The sequence below is a fragment of the Brassica napus genome, chromosome A3, assembly GCF_020379485.1.
Source record: "Brassica napus cultivar Da-Ae chromosome A3, Da-Ae, whole genome shotgun sequence".
In the NCBI taxonomy this organism is placed as follows: domain Eukaryota; kingdom Viridiplantae; phylum Streptophyta; class Magnoliopsida; order Brassicales; family Brassicaceae; genus Brassica; species Brassica napus.
In genome coordinates this window covers 38,172,078-38,196,351 of record NC_063436.1, presented here as the reverse complement: position 1 = coordinate 38,196,351, position 24,274 = coordinate 38,172,078, and the positions used below count along the sequence as shown (strand labels likewise).

General features: G+C 37.7%; 1 non-coding gene across 1 annotated transcript; it reads right to left on the bottom strand.

The window, feature by feature from the left end:
• Positions 1-130: 130 nt before the first annotated feature.
• Positions 131-238, bottom strand: LOC125607736. Its single transcript, XR_007338806.1, has one exon. It is a non-coding gene; the product is annotated as a small nucleolar RNA R71 (small nucleolar RNA).
• Positions 239-24,274: the final 24,036 nt, after the last annotated feature.

The following is a 24,274-nucleotide window of genomic DNA, read 5'->3' as shown; positions in this document are numbered from 1 at the left end:
CGCTGTTCCCATTCTCTCTTGAGGGGAAAGCTTCTCGCTGGTTGCAATCCCTCCCAACCGGTTCTCTCACTTCATGGGATTAGGTTCGATCAGCATTCCTGAGCCACTTCTACACAAAGTCCAAAACCGCGGCTTTACGACACATAATCTCCAATTTCAAGCAGAAGTCTGATGAACCTTTTCATGAAGCTTGGGAAAAGTACAAGGAGTACCAGAGAGAATGCCCACACCATGGGTTTGACGATGACTACATATTGGAGGTGTTCTACGATGGAGTGAGCTATGAGTTCCGAAACACCCTTGACTGTTCGAGTAATGGAGACTTCATGACTCAAACCACACCTGGTGCATTCGAGCTGATTGAGAACATGGCTTCAAGTTCACTGAACAAGAACAAGGAGCATGACCGCTCGAAGAATGTGAACAGCATAGATGATCTCGCTGCGAAGGTGGACCAACTGCTTAAGGGAAACCAAAGCCAAGTGCTCATAATGGAAGAAGCAACTCCTGAGAAGAGTGCTTGTGACCTGGCGTTTGAGGCTGAAATATCAGGAGACGATCAGCAAGAGGTGAGCTATGTGAATGGGCAAGGATGGCAGCTCAAAAAACTACCACCCAAACCCTAACGTGCGGAACAACCAACAACTTTTCTGGCCTAAGCAAGACAAACCAGCTGATCCTGCACAGACTAACCAAGGTCAGTATGCTGGGTATCAAAAGAACTACCAACCCCGGACTTATGTTCTAAGCCAACCGCATAGCAACCCGCTTCAGATGCAGAAACACCAGAACCCTCAACCAGCTACCTCTGCTCCTATCGTTGCTCCGCAAGATGAGACAATGGCCATGTTGCAGCAGCTGCTCCAAGGACAACATCTCCAGGGGAAGGCTCTAAACCAGGTTACTACCGAGATCAATACCAGAATGAACCATATGTTCGGAGATTTGAGCACCAAGTACGACAATGTCGCGAGCCATATAAGACAGATGGACATTCAGATTGCTCAGACTGCTGAGAGCGTCAAGAGGCAGCAATGTACTCTATCTGGTAAAACTGACAAAATCTTAAGGAGTGCAATGCGGTTCAACTTAGAAGCGGAAAGCAACTGTCCGAGCCGGAGAAGAAGAGGTTCACTACGGCTGAGAAAGGGAAGCAGAAAGAGTCGGAACAACTACCAGCCGATACCCCGGCAGTTGAGAAGAATACGGAACATCAGTTGGGACAAATTCGCCAGGACCAGAACAACCAGCTAAAGCTGTTCGCTTGGTCCTAGAGGCTGTTCCTCCTCGCGAATACACTCCTAAAGTCCCTTACTCTGTTCCAGCAAAGGCTACTCGTAAGGACATAGAGGAGATGAAGTGCAGAAAGATGCTGGAGGACCTAACCGTCCGACTCCCCTTGATGGATGCGATCCAAATGATGCCTGCACAGCTTTATGAAGGGATTGATCTCAGGGAAAATATCATTTAACTATTAGGTGGCCAAAATCTCTCTTGCCTCCTAACACTTAAGCAAGTATATAACTATTAGGTTAAAAACTCGTCAGGGGTAACCTCGTAATTTGGTGAAGTCTTGGTTTTAAAGTCGGCTGGAACCAAGTCGTGCTTCCGCGTCTCGACATTGATCGATGGTACAGGATGTACATCGATCGATCATAATCTTCAATCGTTAAGGCTTCTATTCTTATCGATCGACGTCACTGGATTTTCATCGATCGATTGTTTCTTCTTCGTATCGACCTCTTATGGCCAGCTCGGATAAAATCTCTTTTAAGCTCCTAAATGCTCCATAATCATCACTTTACTCCAAGATACTTCTGAACTTGAAAACATACCTAATAGGATAGAATATATAATATATATATAGTAAAATACTTATATACCATGGGTAAAAATGGGTCAAATCCATGGTATATCAACTCCCCCAGACTTACCCTTTTGCTTGTCTTCAAGCAAATTAAACATGCAGTCTCTCTGAAAGAGGTTTGAAAATAGCAGGGACTTATAGATACAAAACGTAGAAATCATTACCTCTACAATTTCGCAAACCACATCTAAAAAGTTCTAATCACAAAAGCACATTATGCAATATCCTAGCTTAGTAACCAAATTCAACTAGTCTACAACTTAGCAAATCCTGTCTGACATTCCTCTCTACTAACATCATTTCTTAGCTTAATATGTAAAAGCACATGCTTTACCTTGGGAGTATCGATCACAGGATGCAAGGAATTCAGACAAGTATCTGGAACTGCAGGTAAAAGTTAGTTCCTAATTTCTCTCCCTCTAAATTTCTCTCTTGAGTCAAAGTCTGCTTCCATTGCAGGATCATTGACCAAGATTGGACAGGCTTCCATGAATCAAGTCTTAATGGTGGTTGCCACCAAGCCCTGTTCACTTCTTTTTGACCTATATCCAAGAATTCTTTGTGAAGCGAGCCTTGAAACTTGCCTCCTCCAAGTCCCGTTCGAATTTTTTATTTGGAATCTTTATGAAGCAAGCCTTAATGGTTTTAGCCACCAAGTACTGTTCAGATTCCTCCTAACTAAATCCTAAGTCCTATTTAAATAAAAATTTTCAGATTTTTTTAATATAAAAACTAACTACTCTAGGGTCGAAATAGAGAGAAAAAAATTGTGATAAATAAATCTACATAAGGATTTACCTTCCAGACCTGTCTGAAGAATCTGATCCCATGTATACCAAGCCCCAAGACAAGCGTTTGTGTCAGGTTTAGTGTTGGAGATCAGCTTTGGTTTCTTCAACCAATCAAGGTAAGTGTGTATAGTTGACATGTTGATCCACTTTAGCATCTTAGTACTTTTGGCAATCAGTAAATCTAAAATGGTGCTAAAGAGTGGTTAAATATTCAAGTAATAAGATCATAGTCCCTTTCACAGAGCTAAGCATAATTTATTAAAATCTTTTTTATAAGAATCAGAATAAACTATATCAGTAAACCTCCCTCTAAACTTAAATTACACTGTCCCAGTGTAACACAGTCAGAGATATGGTGGAAATAAATCATAAGTACAAATGTAACAAGTTAGGAAGATAAACCTGACCGGAGTGGGAATCGATTGATGTGCATAGGTATGCATCGATCGTCGTGTGTGTGTGTGTGTATGTCGATCGATGTCGACGTCTCGTCCACGGTCGATATGTTGGTAATCATCCTACTTGGGTCTTGCAATAAATCTGAAAGAATAAAAACGAACATAAATACTAATAACTAAGAAAACAAAAAAAAACTAATAGTGGGTTGCCTCCCACTCAGCGCTTTGTTATAGTCATTTAGCTTGACTTTGGAGGTATGTGGCTAGTTGGTGGAAAAACAGCTACTTGTTGGGAAACAAGCATCCACATCATCTCTGCACATTCTGGACCAAGCTGCAATGAAACTTCTTGTGGCCTCATCATTTCTGGTCCAGCTCTCATCCATCTTTTGTACTGCATTTGAGATGTTCTGTAGCCTTTCTAGGATGTCTTCAATGCTGAACTGGTACCACCCTATCTTGCTGTAGGCGTATTCTGATAGCTCGTTCAGTTGCTCCTGCATTGACTCCATGTTGTTCGGTATCAGCTGCATGTCGTCTGGTGTAGACGTGGTATCGATCGATGCGACCAAGTGTCTATCGATCATTGCTGGTGTAGCACTGTCGATCAATTTGGAGTGTGTTCTGTCGATCGATGCTGATATCTGGTGTTGAGATGCGAGTTGCCTCTGAATGGTTTTAACTTCTCTTTGTAGCCATTCTGCTTGGCTATCTAGTCCACTTAATTTGACGTCGAATGGAAAATAGATGTCATCACATCGCTTCTCAAGTCGTTCCTCCAAGGTGTTTATAGCTGTGTAAAGCTTTGATGTGATCTGATCAACTTCTGCTGCTGTGTAGGGAAGATGTTCTGTAGGTTTCTTGCCGTCGAGCGATGTCCTGCGGAACCTATGTATCGATGTTGAACCTTCTTTCTGAAAATCATGTTGATCATTAATCTTACCAATGTTCTTCTGGACATTCATCATCTGTGTGGACAAGGTGTCCAAGTAGCGCATGATAGCTGAGGTGAAACGGTCGTGCATATCCTTATAAGATTTTAACCTATCCTCAATGGCTGCAAAACTTGTGTCGATCGATGTGATGTTGGTGATATCGGTCGATATGGCTGGTTGTGGATCATTCATGCGAATGGTGTCCAGTTCTTGCTGTAGCAGATCAATTCTCGTGCTCAACCAGTTCACGTTGTTGTTGAGAGGGTTGTATATGTCGTTAATCCTCGTGTTGATGTATGCGATCTCCCATTCATCCTTCTTCTCTGCTAAACTTTCCGGTTATGCAGGAAACTGGGATGTTTGAGGCTTGACGTCGATCGATGTTGCTTTGTTGGCGTCGATCGATGGTGATGTTATAGCTTCCTTCTCAAGGTTGTGTTGCATACTCTCAATCTCTGTCCTCATGTCTGCCATACTTCGGAAAAGCTCATTGTAACCTCTGTCCAAAGGTTGATAGGTGTCATCTACCAATGTCTTGAGTTCATCTCCTAGCTTTTCCTGAGCTCCACAAATACCAGTCACCATCTCATTGATCTCTTCCTTGGTGTAGATCTCTGGTGCTAGTCTTGTAGGTGTGAAGGAAGTGGCATGTTATGGAAGACATATGTGACTCTCTTCAAATAGGGATGCTCTCTCCAGAATTTTCCTAATGTTGTCCTTGGTAACAGGAATCATCTCACCAGCCGCACTCCTTGCATGTCCAGACTCGTCTCTGTAGACTCCATATCCGTCTTTTTGTTTCCATCTGAACTTTCTGGCTCCATAGCTGTCATAAGAGCAACGTCCACATTCGTAACATCTATCGATCGATGGTGAAGGTGCTTTATCGATCGACGTTGGTGTTACCCTGTCGAGCGATGTAGAAGCAACCTTGTTGATTGATGGTTGGCCAACAGGTGTGCACGCCAATTCCTGTTGTGGTGTGAACCAATTCCTGTTGTGGTGGCCCTTGGATATTCGTCTGGAACAGCTGGATTGTTGCTGGAATGCTGTGTTGCTGCATAAAAAAGTTGTTTGCTCCATTGGCCAACTGAAGAATATCTGCTATGTCCTCTCTGGATACTTGTAGAATCCTTCCATCCATAGCTCTTGCATGGCCATCTTGGTCCCTGAAAATACCAAATTCATCAGGCAATAGAAAGTCGTAATCAATACTCATATTATTCTTAGTAGATAAAGAAAGTTTAGGTTTAGAAAGAGAATCGATCGATGTTGATACTGGTGTATCGATCGATGGTAGACGTTTGTCTGCTGAATTAGGGTTTTTGGATCGAATGCTCTTCCTGGATGTTCCTTCTGATTGGTTTGTGGGAGCATTCATCTTTTCCGCTTTTGTTTCGTGAGAAGTAATCTGGGGTGCAAAACTCCTTATATAGATATTGGTAAACCTGTTTGGAATTGGAATATTCTCTTTTTCCTTTTCTAAGGCGGCGGCTTTAATATCGATCGATGTACCAGCTGTGGTGTCGATCGATGCAGAAGATCGTTTTGCTAGATGAGGGTGGGAATCGACCGATGATGTCGATCGCTGGTGGAGGCGTGTTGTTGAAAGAATGAGTTGAATATCTTTCATCCTGCATAGCAATCTCTGTAGCTCTTTCCTTCCAGTAATCCTCATCATACTCCTCAGTAGAATCCTCATTGGATGAAAGAATCACAGTCTCCATTGCAAAACTTTTATGGAATCTACTATCTGCCCAACTGCCTATGGAATAGTCATCTCATCCGTTCTTGTTGGGTTGTTGGAAGGCAAAGTTTAGATAATACTGATCTGGTGATGTGGACTGGTCTACCGGTTGCTTCCCGTCGAGCGACGTGGAATAGCGTTCATCGGTCGTCGGTGTCTCATTGGTATCGATCGATGGGATAGTGTGTGTATCGATCGATTTCGAGTACTCGGTTTCGTACTCTGCTCCACAGTGGCATGCTGCAATGTAGCCAAGATCATTTCCAAGCTCCACAAGGTTGACCTGTTGTCTCACAACTCGAACTAGGTCATAGTGGACGTCTGGATCTATCAGTGTCAGACACAATCTGTTGGTGTTCATGTCACATACCGCTCCTACTGTAGCTAGGAAAGCTCTTCCAAGCAGAAGTGAAGATCTACTGGACAATTACTTTCTTATGATCTCCCAGGACATGAAAATCTACTGGGACAAGGGCATTACCAATCTGTACCTCAAGGTTTCTTATGATGCCTCCTGAGCTCCTTTCTGAAAGATCCACAAAGGTGAAGGATTCGGATGAGGGCTCTATTTTCAGACCCAGCTGGTCTGCCATAACCTTAGGTAGAATACTGACTGATGCTCCTGTGTCACAAGGTGCATGGGAAAATTCAATACCCTTTACCAGACATGGTATTGCAAACTTCCCAGGATCACTCTTCTTCTTCAATGTGATCCTTAGTTTCATCCTTTCCCTAACATGATGAAGCATTCTCCTAATGTCCTCCTCAGTCTCCTTAGTCTCCATGAAGAACATCCACAGCCTGTGTGTGTAATAAACTTCATCAAAATGTTTTTCCACTGGGATTCTGAGGACTCTCTTAGTGAAACCATCCATTTCCTTCTCATTAGCTTCCCTCTTAAGGTGTTTAGGAATCTTCTCCTTCCTTTTCCTTAACACTCTTCCCTCAGTTGCCTCATCAACTTGCATAGGCTCTAGTGTAGTGTCTGAAGGGTTGTTTGTAGGTACTGGTGGGTTTGCTAAAGGTTTAGGAGGTGGTCTGAGTGCGTTGATTCGGTTACTATCAATTGATGGTAATCGCACTCGGTGGGTGAGAGGTGCCTGTCGATCAATGGGAGGTGAGGAGGGTTGATCGATGTCCGTCTCTCTTTGTCGATCGAAGGCTGGCTCATGCGGTCGATCGATTTTGACGTAGAAAGGGGAGGGTGGGTGAGGATGTTTTTCTGCGAATTCCTCGTGAGTCATGATTCGAACTGCACTACACTCCGCAGTCGATTCAGCAGATGACGTCGATCGATGTCTAGAGTAATCTATCGATCGATCTTCGTCCTGGTCTGTTGAGCGATGTGCATCCATTGACAACGGTCGACACCAATGTGATCTGCCGAAGCTCATGGAGCTTTCAACTTCGAAGTCTCCTTCTCTAAGATTCTCATGCTTCACCACTTGCCAGAAATCATCATATAGGATGACATTCACGTGGTGTTTTGCTTTCTCAACTCCTACCTCTCTAGCCAAGGCTTCTTGCCTCTTTACAGTGTCTCCAGTCTGAGCCACTTGAATTTCAAGCGTCCTCACTTGAGTCCCTAAGGTCTCAATTTTTGTGTTCGGACTGTTGTAGGCAGAATCTATCTTTCCATTGAAATCCATAGTGAGTTGCTGCTGTCCTTCCAGAACTCTATCAAGCAGTGCTTCAATCTTGCTTTCCTGAGTTTGTGGTGGTGGATTATGGTAATATGAGTTTCCATAGTCTCTGCTGTTGTTCCTGAAAGGTTTCTGGAACAGTGAACTCTGGTTACTCCTCAGATCATTGCCAAAGTAGTTTCTGTTTCCACCCTGGTTTCCAGACCTCTAAAATCCAGTACCTCCAATGTAGTTCACATCTTCTTCTCCTTCTATGTCTACAGCTACTTCTCCTTCAGCTGAGCAGACCTGCTTCCTAAGAAGCTCATGAACCACATCTAACTTCGCTCTAACTTCGTCCATCTGTCCCTTCCCTAGGGATGCAACAAACTTCTTCCTCTTAAAGTCAGTGTTCTTGGTGGTGCTGCTGTTTGCTAGATTTTCTATCAGTTTCATAGCTTCCACCGGATTCCTGGTGTTGAAGTTTCCTCGCTAGCTGTATCAAGAGCCATCTGATACCTCAAGGCGATACCTCTGAAGAAAGTGCTCAGCAGTTACACTTCATTGAATTCTTGGTGTGGATAGTCTCGCTGGAATAACTTGAATCTGATCCACGCATCTTTGAAAGACTCTCCAATCTCCTGCGGGAATGTAGCAATTTTGCTCCTCAAGTCTTCAGCGCGCGCCTCATCAAAGAAGTTTCACAAGAAAACATTCTTGATGTCGGCCCAGGATTTTAGAGATCCTGTGGGTAGCTGCTTAAGCCAGTGCATCGCTTCTCCAGTCAGAGTTTACTTGAAGAGCTTGCACAATAGGTTGTCCTCAGGGACTCTATCCATACGAATAGCAGCGATAAGATCCTCGAACCTCTCCTGATGGTCCATAGGATGCTCGTGCGGTAACCCAGAGTAGGGTAGCTGCGACACGAGTGTGTAGTACTAAGGCTTCAGCTCGAAATTCTCCTTCTGAATCTCTGGAAGGCGAATAGCTGATCTGTTGATGTAGTACTCGTCTGGACGATTGTAGTCGACCAGTGCCTTTGGTGGAGCAGCCTCTTCTACAGGTTGAACAACTTCTGTAGCATCAGCATCATGGATTACATTCCCCTGAGTGACTAGTTTCTGACCTGTTGCATTACGCGGATGACTATCCTGGTCATACAGGCCCCCATTCTCATCCTGTTTAAGAATAACAATTGCAACCATGTTTCGCGACTGAGGATCGATCAATGTACGCGGTGTAGAATCGATCGATGTCGAACAAGGCATATCGGTCAATAATGAAGTTCGGGTGTTGGTCGATGGGTGGGTGCGAGAATCAGTCGACGTGAAAGCTGCTGCGTCGAGCGATGTGGAACGTTGACCTTTGCGGATCGTGCGTGCCAGGTGAGCAGGATCTTTTGAGAATAGCAGGTGCTTTTCCTTGTTGCTTCTGGTACTGCTGGGCATGCACCTGAAAAGACAAGAAAAAAATTTGTGTCAGAATGGGGATAAAGAATTAATAACACTAAATCTAATGGCGATCAAAGCTCCCCGGCAATGGGGCCAAATTTGATACCACTCAAATTACCCTAAGGAGTGAATTACTCTCTCAAATAAGATGTTCAATTGTAGTACTTAGGGATCGAATCCCCAAGGAGCTAGGGAACCTATTAAATCTTGTAATTTATTAATTCTAAGTGTTTGCTGTTTTATGGTTTAAATGTATATAGCAATCCTAATTGAGCAAGTCTATTGCTCAACTAACAAGATGATTGGGGGTGTAACTTATTGGAAAGGTATTAGATGAAGGGTTTCTATTCAGGTGTTGTTGATTATAATCCTATAAATGCCTATCAGTTGCATGCATGATATATTAGAGCTCAACCCCTTAAACACAGTGATCAGCAATGGCAATGTTTCACTGGTTAACTAACTAGATCTTGAATCTCAACGGTCGTTTATTGATCACAAGAAAGTGTCGATCGATGGTCCTATAGGGATATCGATCGATACACCTTTCACAAATATCGATCGATTGTCAGAAGACAATATTGATCGATGCTTCTAGTTAAGTCTTAGGTGTAAATTGATAATGCTCACTGGTTTTCTAGTTCAGCGGTAGCCTTTTTCCAGTTGTCTAGTATGACAAATTAGTTTCAGGACTGGATGGTCAAGCATGCTTGACTCATGCAGATTCCTAGGTTCAATATTTTAGTTAGCTAATCTAGAACAAGCATTAAGAACAATCAATCAATGAATACCACAACTTAGCAATCTATAGTTGGGGTTAATCCCTCTAACCTATTTGAACCCTAAATCGAACAGGTAAACTACTCAGACATAGCTAAGTAATTCATGACACAAAATATAAATAAAAACTCCATAGAATAGAATAGATGAATCAATGGAGTTCCAATCACAAATCTCTCTATGATCTTCTCTCCTAAAACTCTCTGCTGAAAATAAGAATACAAAGGTGGCCAAAAGCTCTATTGCCTCCTAACACTTAGGCAAGTATATAACTATTAGGTTAAAAACTCGTCAGGGGTAATTTTGTAATTTGGTGAAGTCTTGGGTTTAAAGTCGGCTGGAACCAAGTCATGCTTCTGCGTCTCGACATCGATCGATGGTACAGGATGTACATCGATCGATCATAATCTTCAATAGTCGAGGCTTCTCTTCTGTATCGATCGACGTCACTGGATGTGCATCGATCGATTGTTTCTTCTTCGTATCGACCTCTTATGGTCAGCTCGGATGAAATCTCTTTTAAGCTTCTAAATGCTCCATAATCACCACTTTACTCCAAGATACTTTTGAACCTGAAAACATACCTAATAGGATAGAATATATAGTATATAGATAGTAAAATACTTATATACCATGGGTAAAAATGGGTCAAATCCATGGTATATCAATCACTTTATTAATCGAACGGATGTCATCTTCAAATGTCAAGCGACCCCAAGGAAAAGTTTCACAAACTTCCAAATCATTGACGACTCTTAATATGAAAGTGTCCATGCGTCCATTATACTTCCCATTCCCTCTGATAAACATGGCTAGAAAGAATATCACAGCCATCTTGAGTCAATCCCCACACGATCTCATACTCAGCAATTTTGTCTCCATAGAAATCATTGGGATCTCCTTATGTGACTGGAAATGCCTATCAACAAACTCAAAACTTCCCAACTTCTTATAGTTAGGCGGGTAATGACGGCAGTCCAATCCTCAGATGAGTGCATGATCTCTATGGAATACCGGATGGGTACTCCGTTAACTGCAAACCAAGATGTGTCCTCTTCTTTGCCTAAGGGAATAGTGCACAGTAGAAGCATCCACATACCCTGCAGCTTCAAGTTTTCTTCTCGAGGCATGTGGAAAAAGTGACTAAACTGAGGGTGCCTTTCAAACCAGGCCAACTCATCCTTAAGCTCTTTGATGACATCTACCGTGTTGGTCAGAGAGTACTTGCTCTTTATCTTACACGTCTTAGTGAACTCGGTGTTCTTGAAGTAGAGATCAAAAGGTGGCAGTGGTTGGGATTCCTGCAAAGCAAATAAAACCAACAAATTATTTTTAGTCCCGTTACTCACAACAGTAATACAATTATGTACTAGTAATACTATTTACACCAGTAATACAGTTATGTCCTAGTAGAACTAGTCATACAATTAATACACGACCAGTGACACTTTATTCAACTAAACTCAATACACGAGAAGTTGCACTTTATTCAACTAATACCAAAATAATATTTTACCTCGGATGGAGCAGACAGATCATCACTTGAATTCCCATCTGAAAACTCTTCTACATGCTCTTTTACTACATGAGCAATGTTTTTACGAGCTCTTGTGGTTGTTCCCTCTTGCTGATTACTCTGATTTTTCTGCCCGCGCTTCTTACGGCCTGCCATTATATAGATCCTCTGAAAATACAAAAACAACCAAGAACGAGAATCATTAATTTTCCTAATCTCAACACCATTCACTCAATCAATAAATCTCCAATTCCCTTTCAATCTATATATGCTCAAACATTCAAAGACTCAATCCCCAATTCGGTTTCACATATCAAACATTCAACCCAACATTCTCTCCAATTGAATACATACTCGAGTCATATACAGTTTCTCCCTATTTTATTGTTTATGTTTCAACAAGGGATCTCACCAATTAGATTCAACTTATCCTGTAAAAAAACCCACAAAATCGCAACAATTTGATCCAGAATAGGAATCTAAAATACCTTTTTATCATAACATATACCAAATCAAAGATTTCACAGTGTTTTCCCCCAATTTCATAGCACAACCTCGCTTACTAAAGACAGCAACCAGAACAAATCACTTACCAAGATGAAGAATGTCGATCTCTTGTCGATTCGAAAGATGGAGGCTCGATTATTACAGAGAAAGAAGAAGAAATGAAGAGGATGGAGATTCTAGGGTTTATCGTAGTTTCTGTTGCGAGAAAAAGAGAGAGAGTCGATTTGCCAGAAATGAGGGGAAGAATTGAAACGGGGTCGTTTAGGTTTAGGAACCAATTTGGATCCGGATTGGTTTGGATGGGTCGGGTATCTCTGGTCGGGTTAAGTAGTTAGGTGATTTTGTTAAGGATACTCTCGTCTTTAGCCACTTTTTCATTTAAAAATAATAAAAAAAATATTTTATTCAGGGGAGAATACTGAATTTTCAAAGGGGGGGGGGGGTATGGGGCATTTGGAGTTAATCTCCCCTCGTAAGACAATATTCTGTAATGCCCTATACCTATTTAGTTTATTCTAATATGTCCCACTCTTATTAATTTATATTTATTTTAATTTATTTTTAGATCGAAAATATCGTTAAATACAAAAGAGACCTTGATAAATTTAGTTATCTACGGATCCAACCAAACCTAACCCATCCAACTCAAGCCCAATCGGGTCTAACCCGGATTTCCCAATCCTAGCATGTGTTTCGGTTCCCCATTCTCTATCTCTCAAAAGATTTCCGGTGGACGGTCATTAGGCGCTAGTCGGATCTCTCTCAAAGGCATCCGAATACCAGGGTCATCAAAAAAAAAGATTGCTTTTATTTAAAGAAATAATATTTTAGTTAAAGAAAATTATTTTGTATAAATACTTTATTAAAATTATTTTTGAAAATTAAAATGTTATTTTAATTTTGAAGGCTTTTATATAAAAGAGATAAAAACTTTAATTTAGGAAAAATAATATATAAATATTTTACTAAAACTATTTTTGAAATTAATTTTTGACTAAAATATAGCAAATATATATTTTATTAAATTTGTATTTTCTATTATAACCAAAATTGATATAAATATTTTATTAATTAAACTTTTAAATTAAATTTTGATTAAATATAATTTAAATACATACTTTATTAAATTTTATTTTTGAAATAATTTATATAAATATTTTTGAATTTATTTTTTGATTAAAATATGAAATAAATTATTTTAAATTTGAAAATTTTTATATAAAAAGATAAAAAATTAGTTTAGGAAAAATAACTTATACAAATATTTTATTAAATTTAATTCTGAAATTAATTGTTGAATTAAAATTTTACTGAAATAATTTATTTGTTATTTTATTATTTATAAAAAATATTATTTTAAGATAAATAGAAAAACGAAGTGAAAAGGTTGTTCCCATAATTTTTAGCTATAATATTTTTAATAATTCTTCATTAAAATAAATTGTTTCCTAAAAATTTGGAAACAAATCTAATTGGTAAAAAAAGATGTGGGGCCCATGCGAGAAAGGAAAAAAAAAAAAGATAAATAATGGTGGGTCCTGCTGTGCAAGGAAAAAAAACATATATAATAAAAAAGGGGTAAGAAAGGAAGGGGGGACAAATTGGGTTAGTTAGAAAAAGAATAGGGTAGTAAAAATAATTTTTTTCTATCTCAGACATATTACAATACTTTCCTCACTCACGAGAGAGACATCTGAAACCGGTTTTGCTAAATTCTCTTTATTCATAGCCTACTGAGCTTTTCGGTTTGCTGACTTTTTATTTTGGTTCTCTCTTTTTGGCGGAGTTAACCAATTTTCCTTTTTCTTAACGAAACAGAAACATATAAATTCAACATAAATGCATATGACTTTTCCTTATCATTTATGAAGAGAAATATTTTTCCTATTTATATGTGAGTTTTTTTTGGGTTCACCTCTAAAACTGAACATGTACGTCCACCAACTAATAAAAATATGTTATTTTATATTTAGTTAAAAAAAAAATGGCAGATAGTATTATTTTTTATTTATTTTTATCTTTTTATTTTAAAAATATAATATTATTTGGAAAATTTATGTTAATATGTTTTATTTAAAAATAAAACTAAATATGAAATGACAAGCTATTATTGGATAATAAATCTACAAGTTCACTTTAGTAGGTGAACCCAAGAAAAACTCATTGGTGGGTGTATTGAATTAGGGATTTTAGAAGATTTTAGGATTTTGTTTAAATCTCATATTATTCAATCAATGATTTTAAAAGGTCTACAAATCAAGTGTTATTCAATATGAGATTTGTGCAAAGTCACTTATTCTCACTTGTAATAACATGTTATTCAATTAACAATTTGTAAAACCTAATTAAATCAACTGTTATTCAACTGTAAATAAGAAAAAATTGTGATAAAGATTTTAGGAGACTTAACAATCATTTTTAGTTAAAAATAGTAGAGATGATGTTATTTGAAGATACTTGAAATTAAATTAAGGGGGTTGTGTTGGACTTGACGTTTTAGAAGACTCTAGGGTGTTTTTATTTTGGTGGGATTTAGGTGAGTGTTGAAGATAAAACGGATATGAGTAAGGCATATGATAGGATTGAGTGGAAATTCATTGTGGCACTTCTACACAGAATGGGATTTGATCCCCACTGGGTCAATTTGATGATGGAATGTATCTCTTCGGTTCAATATAGGGTACTTATCAATGGGCAGCCACAGGGACTTATTATTCCTCAACGAGGTTTACGGCAGGGGGATCCTCTGTCTCCGTACTTATTCATTATGTGCACTGAGGCATTAATAGCGAATATTAAGAGGGCAGAGAGAGAGAAACAACTTACTGGTTTAAAGGTGGCGCGAGCGTGTCCAGCAATCTCTCATTTGCTATTTGCAGATGATAGTCTTTTCTTTTGTAAGGCAAACAAGGAGGAGTGTCAAACTATTCTTAGGATTTTACAGGAATATGAGGCTGTCTCAGGGCAACAAATTAATTTCCAGAAATCCTCAATTCAATTTGGGCATAAGATTGAAGAACAAATTCGTCAAGAGTTGAGAGATATTCTGGGAATCCAAAATATAGGAGGCATGGGATCCTACTTGGGGTTGCCAGAAAGTCTTGGAGGGTCTAAGGTACAGGTATTTGGTTTTGTTCAGGAACGTTTGAATAATAGGGTTAATGGATGGACATTTCGATTTTTTACTAAAGGAGGAAAAGAGGTAATTATTAAATCGGTGGTGACGGCTCTGCCCAATCATGTTATGTCTGTTTATCGATTACCGAAGACTACCGTTAAAAAATTAACAAGCGCAGTTGCTCGGTTTTGGTGGAGTCCAGGAGGAAGTTCTAAAGGTATGCATTGGAAATCATGGGATAAATTATGTGAAACCAAAGATAATGGTGGGTTAGGTTTCAAGGATCTTATGGATTTTAATACGGCAATGCTTGGAAAGCAACTATGGAGACTGATAGAAAAGCCAAATACTCTCTTCTCAAGAGTCTTCAAAGGACGGTATTACAGGAATGCTTCACCCCTGGAACCGATTCGTTCTTCTTCTCCGTCATATGGCTGGAGGAGTATTATTTCTGCTAGATCTCTGGTTTGTAAAGGACTAATTAAACGGGTGGGAACAGGTTCGTCTATCTCTGTATGGAATGATCCTTGGATCCCAGCCACTCGCCCGAGACCAGCAACCAAAAATTTTCCCAACTTTTATCCGGATCTTACAGTGGATTCCCTCATAAATTCGGAATCTCGCTCATGGAATTTACAGGTAATTAGGACTCTTGTGGATCCTACGGATGCGAAAATAATTGAAAGTATTCCTTTAAGTAGGAATCAGTTTGAGGATAGGAATGGATGGCATTTTACTAAAACTGGAAAATATTCAGTCCAATCAGGCTATCAAGTGGAACGGGTCTATCCGGATAAGGAAAAACCGCCAGTTTTTTATGGCCCTACAGTGGATATACTTAAAGCTTTCTGTTGGAAAGTTCGGTGTCCCCCAAAAATAAGGCATTTTTTATGGCAACTTCTCTCAGGATGTATATCGGTCATGAAAAATCTCAAGGCAAGAGGGATAAATGGAGATACATATTGTGCTCGATGCGGAGAACCTGAAGAATCAATTAACCATGTATTTTTTGAATGTCCACCGGCACGCCAAGTGTGGGCATTATCCAAGATTCCGTCAGCTCCGAATTTTTTTCCTATTTCTTCATTGTTTGCTAATATGGATCATCTATTTTGGAGAGTCCGGCCAAAGATGGATGATCATCAGTTTGCATGGATTTTATGGTATATTTGGAAAGCTCGAAATAACAAAGTTTTCAGTAATTTGGATATTGATCCGAGGGATACTCTTCAATTAGCTGAAATAGAATCATCACTTTGGGCAGAAGCACAGGTGGGAAATGACCCAACGAGAGGGCTCTCGGTACAGACCAATGTTCCCCTAGTGACACAAGGTCGATGGTGTTTCCTAGATGGTTCATGGAAGGATGAGGATACATTCTCAGGACAAGGCTGGTATAGTACTTTACCAGGGTTTGATGGGCTGCTAGGGGCAAGGAATGTAAGGGCATGTCTTTCACCCCTTCATTCGGAGATAGAGGCGTTGATTTGGGCAATGGAATGTATGAAGAATTTAAGACAGTTTCAGGTAACGTTTGCAACGGATTGTTCTCAATTGGTGAAGATGGTTTCGGAACCAGAAGAATGGCCAGCATTCGAAAGCTATTTGGAAGACATACAGTTTCTCAAAGGAAGTTTCCTCAACTCAGATATCGTTCATGTACCTCGGACAGCGAATCTTCGGGCGGATAGTCTAGCACGCAGTGCTAGGAAACAATCGTCCTTTGTCGTTCACATGGATGCGGAGTTACCGATTTGGTTTACAGAGTCAACATGAGTCTGTAAATTCTTTGCTGTCAAAAAAAAAAAAAAAAAAAAAAAAAGATGAAAATTTAGAAATTCAAATTAAAATCTCTCGGTGGTTTGATAAAATATCGTTTATAAATTTAAGGGGGGTGTATTGGACCAGTGTCTTTAGAAGAATTTGGGGTCTTCTTATTTTAGTGGGATTTAGGTGAGTTTTGAAGATAATTGGGTGATTTGATGAAAATTTAGAAATTCAAATTAAAATCTCTCGGTGGTTTGATAAGATATCTTTTATAAATTTTAGAGTTACTAGAGATTTTCTCGGCGCTAAGTGTGGATTATATATTTTAATTTTTAAGAGTTTACTTTTTGTATTATGAAATTGTTTTGATTGAGTATGTATCTAATTTTTAAAGCATGGTTTATATTTTTAGTTTTTAAAATTTTACATTTTGTACTATTACATCAATTGTTTGTTTCAGTATGTATCTAATTCTTTAAAACAATTTGTAACAGTATTTTGGATTAAAGTGTTGGTTTTTTAAGTTTTAGTAGGAATTTTGGTTTTTGTTTTGCAAAAAACATTGTAATATCGTAAATTTAATTGTATAACCAAAAAGCTTCAATTTACCAAATATACGTACCAACTTAATGGTTAGAGTATAGCCTATGCATTATATAATAATTGCTAAATTATATATAGTGTTAATTCTTGCTATTTTTCTTTTGTTTTCTTTATTTAGCATGTCTCCCCCATCTCATGTAATTGCTTTAGTTTTTTTATTAACACAATTATTTGCTTTTGCATTTCACATATTAAAAAGATAGCTTTTTCACACATAAAATGTTTTGTAAATTTAAAACAGACATAAATTTTTACAATTTTATAGTAAAATTAATATATATATATTTTTAATCTATACTATAGTACATATTTATATAGTATAGTTTAGTTCCAATTGCAAATTAGACATAATTTTGTTGAATTCTATTTTCCTTTGAACATAAGAAATATGTAATCTCTCTCTCTCTCTCTATATATATATCTATATATATATATATGTTGTATATTATTTTCACATAAACTATTCTATATGTATATAAAATAGAATAATATTAGAATATTATGTAGCCTATAGTTATTTATTTAATTTCTTTTGTATTACAAAAATTAACCCTTGTATTATCCCATTAGATTTCTAAAAAAAATGATTTAAGGGAATCAAAAACCTTTTTAACAATCAATCATGATTTTAACCAAACAAATTCCTCTAAAATTGGCAAATCAGTTTTTTATATTATATCAGTTTTTAACTGGTAAACCATAAAACTGCTTGTAACATACCAAATATACTTGTGATATTTTTTAATAATAATATATAATATATATCAACATTTAGTAAATGTATATTCTTTCTCTGAGTTAGATTAGTTAATCATATAAGTATAAGTGTATATTTACCATTTAATAATCTCTCTTTAGATCATTTAGGGGATATGTTTTACATAAGTGTAAAAATAGTTATCTCAGAATATTTTTTTTTTTGTAAAACCAATTAAATACAAAACACTAAAAACAGTAAAGTCTAAATTTAAAAATTAAAATTTTAAAACCAAACTGTAAAAGAGAAACCAAAACAAAAACCAAAATTTGAAAGTCAAAAAAACAATATAAAAATGAAGAACCAAACCTAGTAACTATCTAAAACCCAAAACTTTTTTATTTTGACAGCAAACATTTACAGAACCCAAAACTAAAACCAGAAACTACTAAACCAATTGAAGTCTAAGTTTGTCTTATTGCGTGTGATGTAGAACTTTTTGTATTCTATTTTTAATTTCATTAGGCCTTCGAATAATATCTACTAAGTTTTTTTGAAAAGACAATGAATTTATCTAGATGCGATGCGAGAATTCAAATGCGAGTATGATATAGTTAGACTATTTAATATGCCGAGTTAGGAAACTTATTTATATTCCTTGATTCATCATCTACAATCATAGGATGGTTTTTAGAATCTTGGTAAAAACAATCTTAATTACATATATATTAATAGACTTTAGTAATTGTATTTTTTTTCTTTGTTAAAACTGTAGTGGAAGTTGATATGAATATGATGTACATCCATGACACAAAGGGATGAAGAAGCAATAATGAAATGGCAGGAGAACAAAGTACATAAATTATAGGAACAGTAAAAAAAATTGTTGGAATAAATGTGGGCCCTGACGAGCTCGAATGGAATAAAAACAATGTACGAAATTTTCATTTCTGTTATAATCAGTGTTTTTCTTCCAGGCTGATAAGAAAATCTCATATCAATGTATTAATCCTTACCCAATTGCGCTGACAGTGTAGCAGAGATTGCTTCTTCTTCTTCCAAGCATGATGTCCTGTAAGGTAAGTTAAGTCTATTATCAAAGAGTTCACAAAATTGAGGTAAACCATGGTGGAATTACACTAAAGGTAAACATTACACATCTCACCAAATCTCGTACTTTTCCAATCTAAGGTCCCATGATTATTAAAATGAGTTATTGTAGAGAATATTTTGCAACGAATGAGATACGGAGATGTAGATGTGTAGTTAAAGACTGGTCTTGAAATTATGATGTTTGTGCAAGGTAAGCCATTAAGTGATGATGTTTGGGGTGGAGGTTGGTTTGCCCAACGAAGATAAACCAAACATAGCTAAAGGGTCATGGAAATTCTAGAAAAAGACAAAAACATAAGCCATATAGACATAAGATGATGGATAAATCATTGTTTCCAGGAAGCATACATGGAGTAGGTAAGTGGAATTTGAGAGCTTTTAGTTACTAAGTATTGCATGCTTGGCTTCCTTCTTCTCCTCGCTAACATTAGTTGGGGCACAATGCCTCACCAAAATAACTTGCACAGCAGGTTGAATGTAAGGAAGACTTTGAAGCAACAGTTGCCCCTAGAATTGGCTCGTTATCATCGCCTGCGTTGACTTGGATCTACACGGCTGGTGCTACAGTTGGCAGGACAGCAGGAGAGACTACCTAAGTGATAGATATGGTCGGCTTTTTGTTGTGAAATTGTAGTCTGGGACCTTCACTATGAACTTGTGGGCTTGGCCCATAGTAACCACAAGACTTTGGGGAGTTGGCTTATCATGATGAGCACCCATCCAAGTCTCCATTTATCTAGCATTCACAACAGGTGCTACAGAGACTACACAACCGCAGACGTGAATTACGAATATTTAAAGTTACCTGAAAATAGTTACCAGTTTAACTCTGACGCCTGCCTTCCCGTGAGCTCAGGACCAGCATCGCCAAGTAGCACAAAACTGGCCTTATCGTCATTGTCGTAGATGACAGATCAGTACGGTACCTATAATAAATATGAAACAACTTAGAATAAAATGCTACTCGATGCAGAAATTTTAGGATAGGGATATATTACTTTGCAACTCCAGTAGCCTTCACATTTCTACATTTTGGGCATATCAATGATGTCGGACCTCTGTTCACTTTAGTTTGACAGTCACTGCATGCAATGTAGTACCAGTTAGAGTCCCTCTCAACATCATCAATGGTACCTGCCAGAAATTCGTAAACAGTTAGCTTTAAACCTAGTAAGTATGTATGGTTATTTGTTCCAGAAAGTACCTTAGCGGGTTCATGTTAAAATCTCAGCAACAATCATTGTCGCAACCTTGGTGACCTCTAACGCATTAGGTATGGCAGAAACGTCTGGGTTTGAGCCAACCTTATACATATATATTTTTAATCAAATGGAGTTCACAACAATAAATTTGAATGAGACCAGATTGTACACCAGGAGAGATACTCATTTGTGGGAGGTACATGTTTATCAATGTAGCTGAGGGCAACGCTCTCTGTGGGTTTGAAAGGTGAGTTAACAAATGGAATCTAGAAAAGATAGCTAAGGTCTGGCCAACAAATGGGGAGTCTATGTTTATACCATACACTAAATCACTAACTAATAAGAAGGGAACTGAAGTCTAAGTTTGTCTTATTGCGTATGATGTAGAACTTTTTTGTATTCTATTTTTAATTTCATTAAGCCTTCGAATAATGTCTATTAAGTTTTTTTTAAAAGACAATGAATTGATCTAGATGCGACAGGTCCGGCTTAAAATTGTTGTGGACCCTGTGCTTGAAAAGTGCATGTATTGATATTTCTTTAAAATTTAGGACCCTAAATCTTAAAATCTAGGCCCCTTAAGCTTAAAGAAATTTTCCTAAACAAAATAGGACCCTGTGCAAAAGCACTCCTCGCACACCCATTGAGCCGGTCCTGTATGCGAGAATTCAAATGCGAATATGATATAGTTAGACTGTTTAATATGCCGAGATAGGAAACTTATTTGTATTCCTTGATTCATCATCTACAATCATAGGATGGTTTTTAGAATCTTGGTAAAAACAATCTTAATTACATATATATTAATAGACTTTAGTAATTGTATTTTTTTCTTTGTTAAAACTGTAATGGAAGTTGATATGAATATGATGTACATCCATGACACAAAGGGATGAACAAGCAATAATGAAATGGCAGGAGAACAAAATACATAAATTATAGGAATAGTAAAAAAACTGTAGGAATAAATGTGGGCCCTGACGCAAGCTCGAATGGAACAATATCAATGTACAAAATTTTCATTTCTGTTATAATCAGTTTTTTTCTTCTAGGCTCATGAGAAAATCTCATATCAATGTATTAATCCTTACCCAATTGCACTGACAGTGTAGCAGAGATTGCTTCTTCTTCTTCCAAGCATGATGTCATGTAAGGTAAGTTCAGTCTATTATCAAAGAGTTCACAAAATTGAGGTAAACCACGGTGAAATTACATTGAAGGTAAATGTTACACATCTCACCAAATCTCGTACTTTTCCAATATAGGGTCCCACGATTATTAAAAAGAGTTATTGTAAAGAATTTTTTTGCAACAAATGAGATACGGAGATGTAGATGTGTAGTTAAAGACTGGTCTGGAACTAATGATGTTTGTGTAAGGTAAGCCATTAAGTGATGATGTTTGGGGTGGAGGTTGGTTTGTCCAACGAAGATAAACCAAACATAGCTGAAGGGACATGGAAATTCTAGAAAAAGACAAAAACATAAGCCATATAGACATAAGATAATGGGTAAGCCATTGTTGCCAGGAAGCATACATTGAGTAGGTAAGTGGAATTTGAGAGCTTTTAGTTACTAAGTATTGCATGCTTGGCTTCTCATGATGAGCACCCATCCAAGTCTCCATTTACCTAGCATTCACAACAGGTGCTACAAAGACTACACAACCGCAGACGTGAATTAAGAATATTTAAAGTAACCTTAAAATAGTTATCAGTTTAACTCTGACGCCTGCCTTCCCGTGAACTCAGGAAAAGCATCGCCAAGTAGCACAAAAGTGGCCTTATCGTCATTGTCGTAGACGACTGATCAGTACGGTACCTATAATAAAGACGAAAAAACTTAGAATATAAGTCTAGTCGATGCAGAAATGCGAGGATAGGGATATATTACTTTGAAACTCCAGTATCCTTCACATTTATACATTTTGGGCATATCAATGAAGTCGAACCTCTGTTCACTTTAGTTTGGCAGTCACTGCATGGAATGTAATACCAGTTAGAGTCCCTCTCAACAACATCAATGGTATCTGCCAGAAATTCGTAAACAATTAGCTTTAAACCTAGTAAGTATGTATGGTTATTTTTTTTTAGAAAGTACCTTAGCGGGTTCATGTTAAGATCTAAGCAACAATCATTGCCGCAACCTTGGTGACCTCTGAAGCATTAGGTATGGCAGAAACTTCTGGATTTGAGCCAACCTTATACATATATATTTTGAATCAGATGGAGTTCACAACAATAAATTTGAATGAGATCGGATTGTACACCAGGAGAGATACTCATTTGTGGGAGGTACATGTTTATCTATGTAGCTGAGGGCAACTTTCCCTGTGGGTTTGAAAGGTGGGCTAACAAATTGAATATAGAAAATATAGCTAAGGTCTGGCCAACAAATGGGGAGTCTATGTTTATACCATACACTAAATGACTAACTAATAAGAAGGGAACTGATTACCTCTAATCAGTTTAGTATTCGCAGGTGTCGCTGAATTTGCATTTGAAGTTCACAGCCTTGTCCCGCAAGTAAACATTCATCACAGTCTCACAGGCCCACTGCAATTGTTCATTCAAATTAAGGTTGAGGTTAGTATGCAATACAATTGGTTTTTTTTGTTGTTAAAGGAGTTTCAAATGCTTATTCTTTTATTTGTAAGTGAACTAAAACTCGACGCGTGCGTGCTTGAGACTCATAAGGTACCGGACGTTCACTCAGAAACTGCCCACTGGATATTTGTAAGTTGAATGGTTCGACTCAGTGGATCTAAACTTAAGGAACAAAATTATCTCTTTACAAAAAATATTACATGCATGTTTATCTATGAGAAGCGGCTCTACTCCAATTAAGAAGCCACAACTTCCGCTGTATTCCTAACTTATCAGAAATGTATCAATCGAAAACTTAGCTCATCATTGAAGAACATAGTTGCAGCGGCCTTTCCGATTGATTGGACGATTTGGTTGCGCTCTGATAATTTGCTTAGTGTGAATTTGGTGAAGGGAGAAGGAAGCCACAGATGAAGGATATATATAGGGGGGGGGGGGAGGATGAGAACATAATAATAAATCCAGGCCGATTTGGATTTCTGCAGTAAAGTGATAAGCTTTATGGCTCATTGAGGAGAATCAGATCGGTAGTAATGGCGAGGATTTGGAGGCAGACCACGAGACAATTGTAGTAAGTCGCCGGCGAGGGGATATGTTTTACATAAAATTGGGCCAGTTCTCAATACTATCAGCCCACATAATTGGTCCCTGTAAAGTCTGTGTCAAGTAACAATGGTTTGACGTGGTCATTTGGAGCTTAATTATTCTTTGATTTTTTAAACGACGTGGCATAGCTTAGAGAGCTTCATATCGCCCTTTTAGTATTGTAAGATTTAGGAGATTTGAATATACTAGTTCTCGTAAATATATTTTTCTGCTTGCATACTTTGCTTCTCTGTCTTTACCTAGTAGTCTCTACCTAATCACTCGTAATGTATATGCATAAATATATTAAGCTTGTGGCCACTAATGCGTAGTAGTTTATATATGAGTCAAAAAGAAAACAAGAATTACTAGCACTAATATTTTAGAGATGGAGTTAGTTACTTTATACCATTAATAAGAAGAGTTCATACAAACAATCTAGAAGCATGAACAATGTTACAAGGAACTCATGGTTTCTCTATTTCAAGTTTTCAAAGCATGAACAACCGGACCAGATAATGGAGTAGGCTATCACTAACTAGTTTCTGTGTAGGCTGCCAGCCTGGTAGGTAAGGGTAGCTCAGGATTTAATATAACTACAGAAATCTGAGAGTAAATGGAATGTTTGGAGCGAACTAGACCGATATCAGAATAGAAGTAAAACCTTCAACGGAACTGAGAAACATCACTTTGCTCGTAAACTCCCTCCAATAACGTAATATATGAGAAAAATATACTTCACTGATTATTTGTTTCAGAGGTTGATTATTTAGGTTTATATCTCACTGTCATATGTTTTCTTCCTCACTAGGTTAAGATCCGCGCCTTGCGCGGGATAAACATTATATATAAATTAGTTTTACGTATTATATGTTCTTTTACATATTATTAAGTAATACATACATATATATATATATATATATTGATAATTAAAAAACTCAGTAAATATTACGTATATGATTAAATTGGT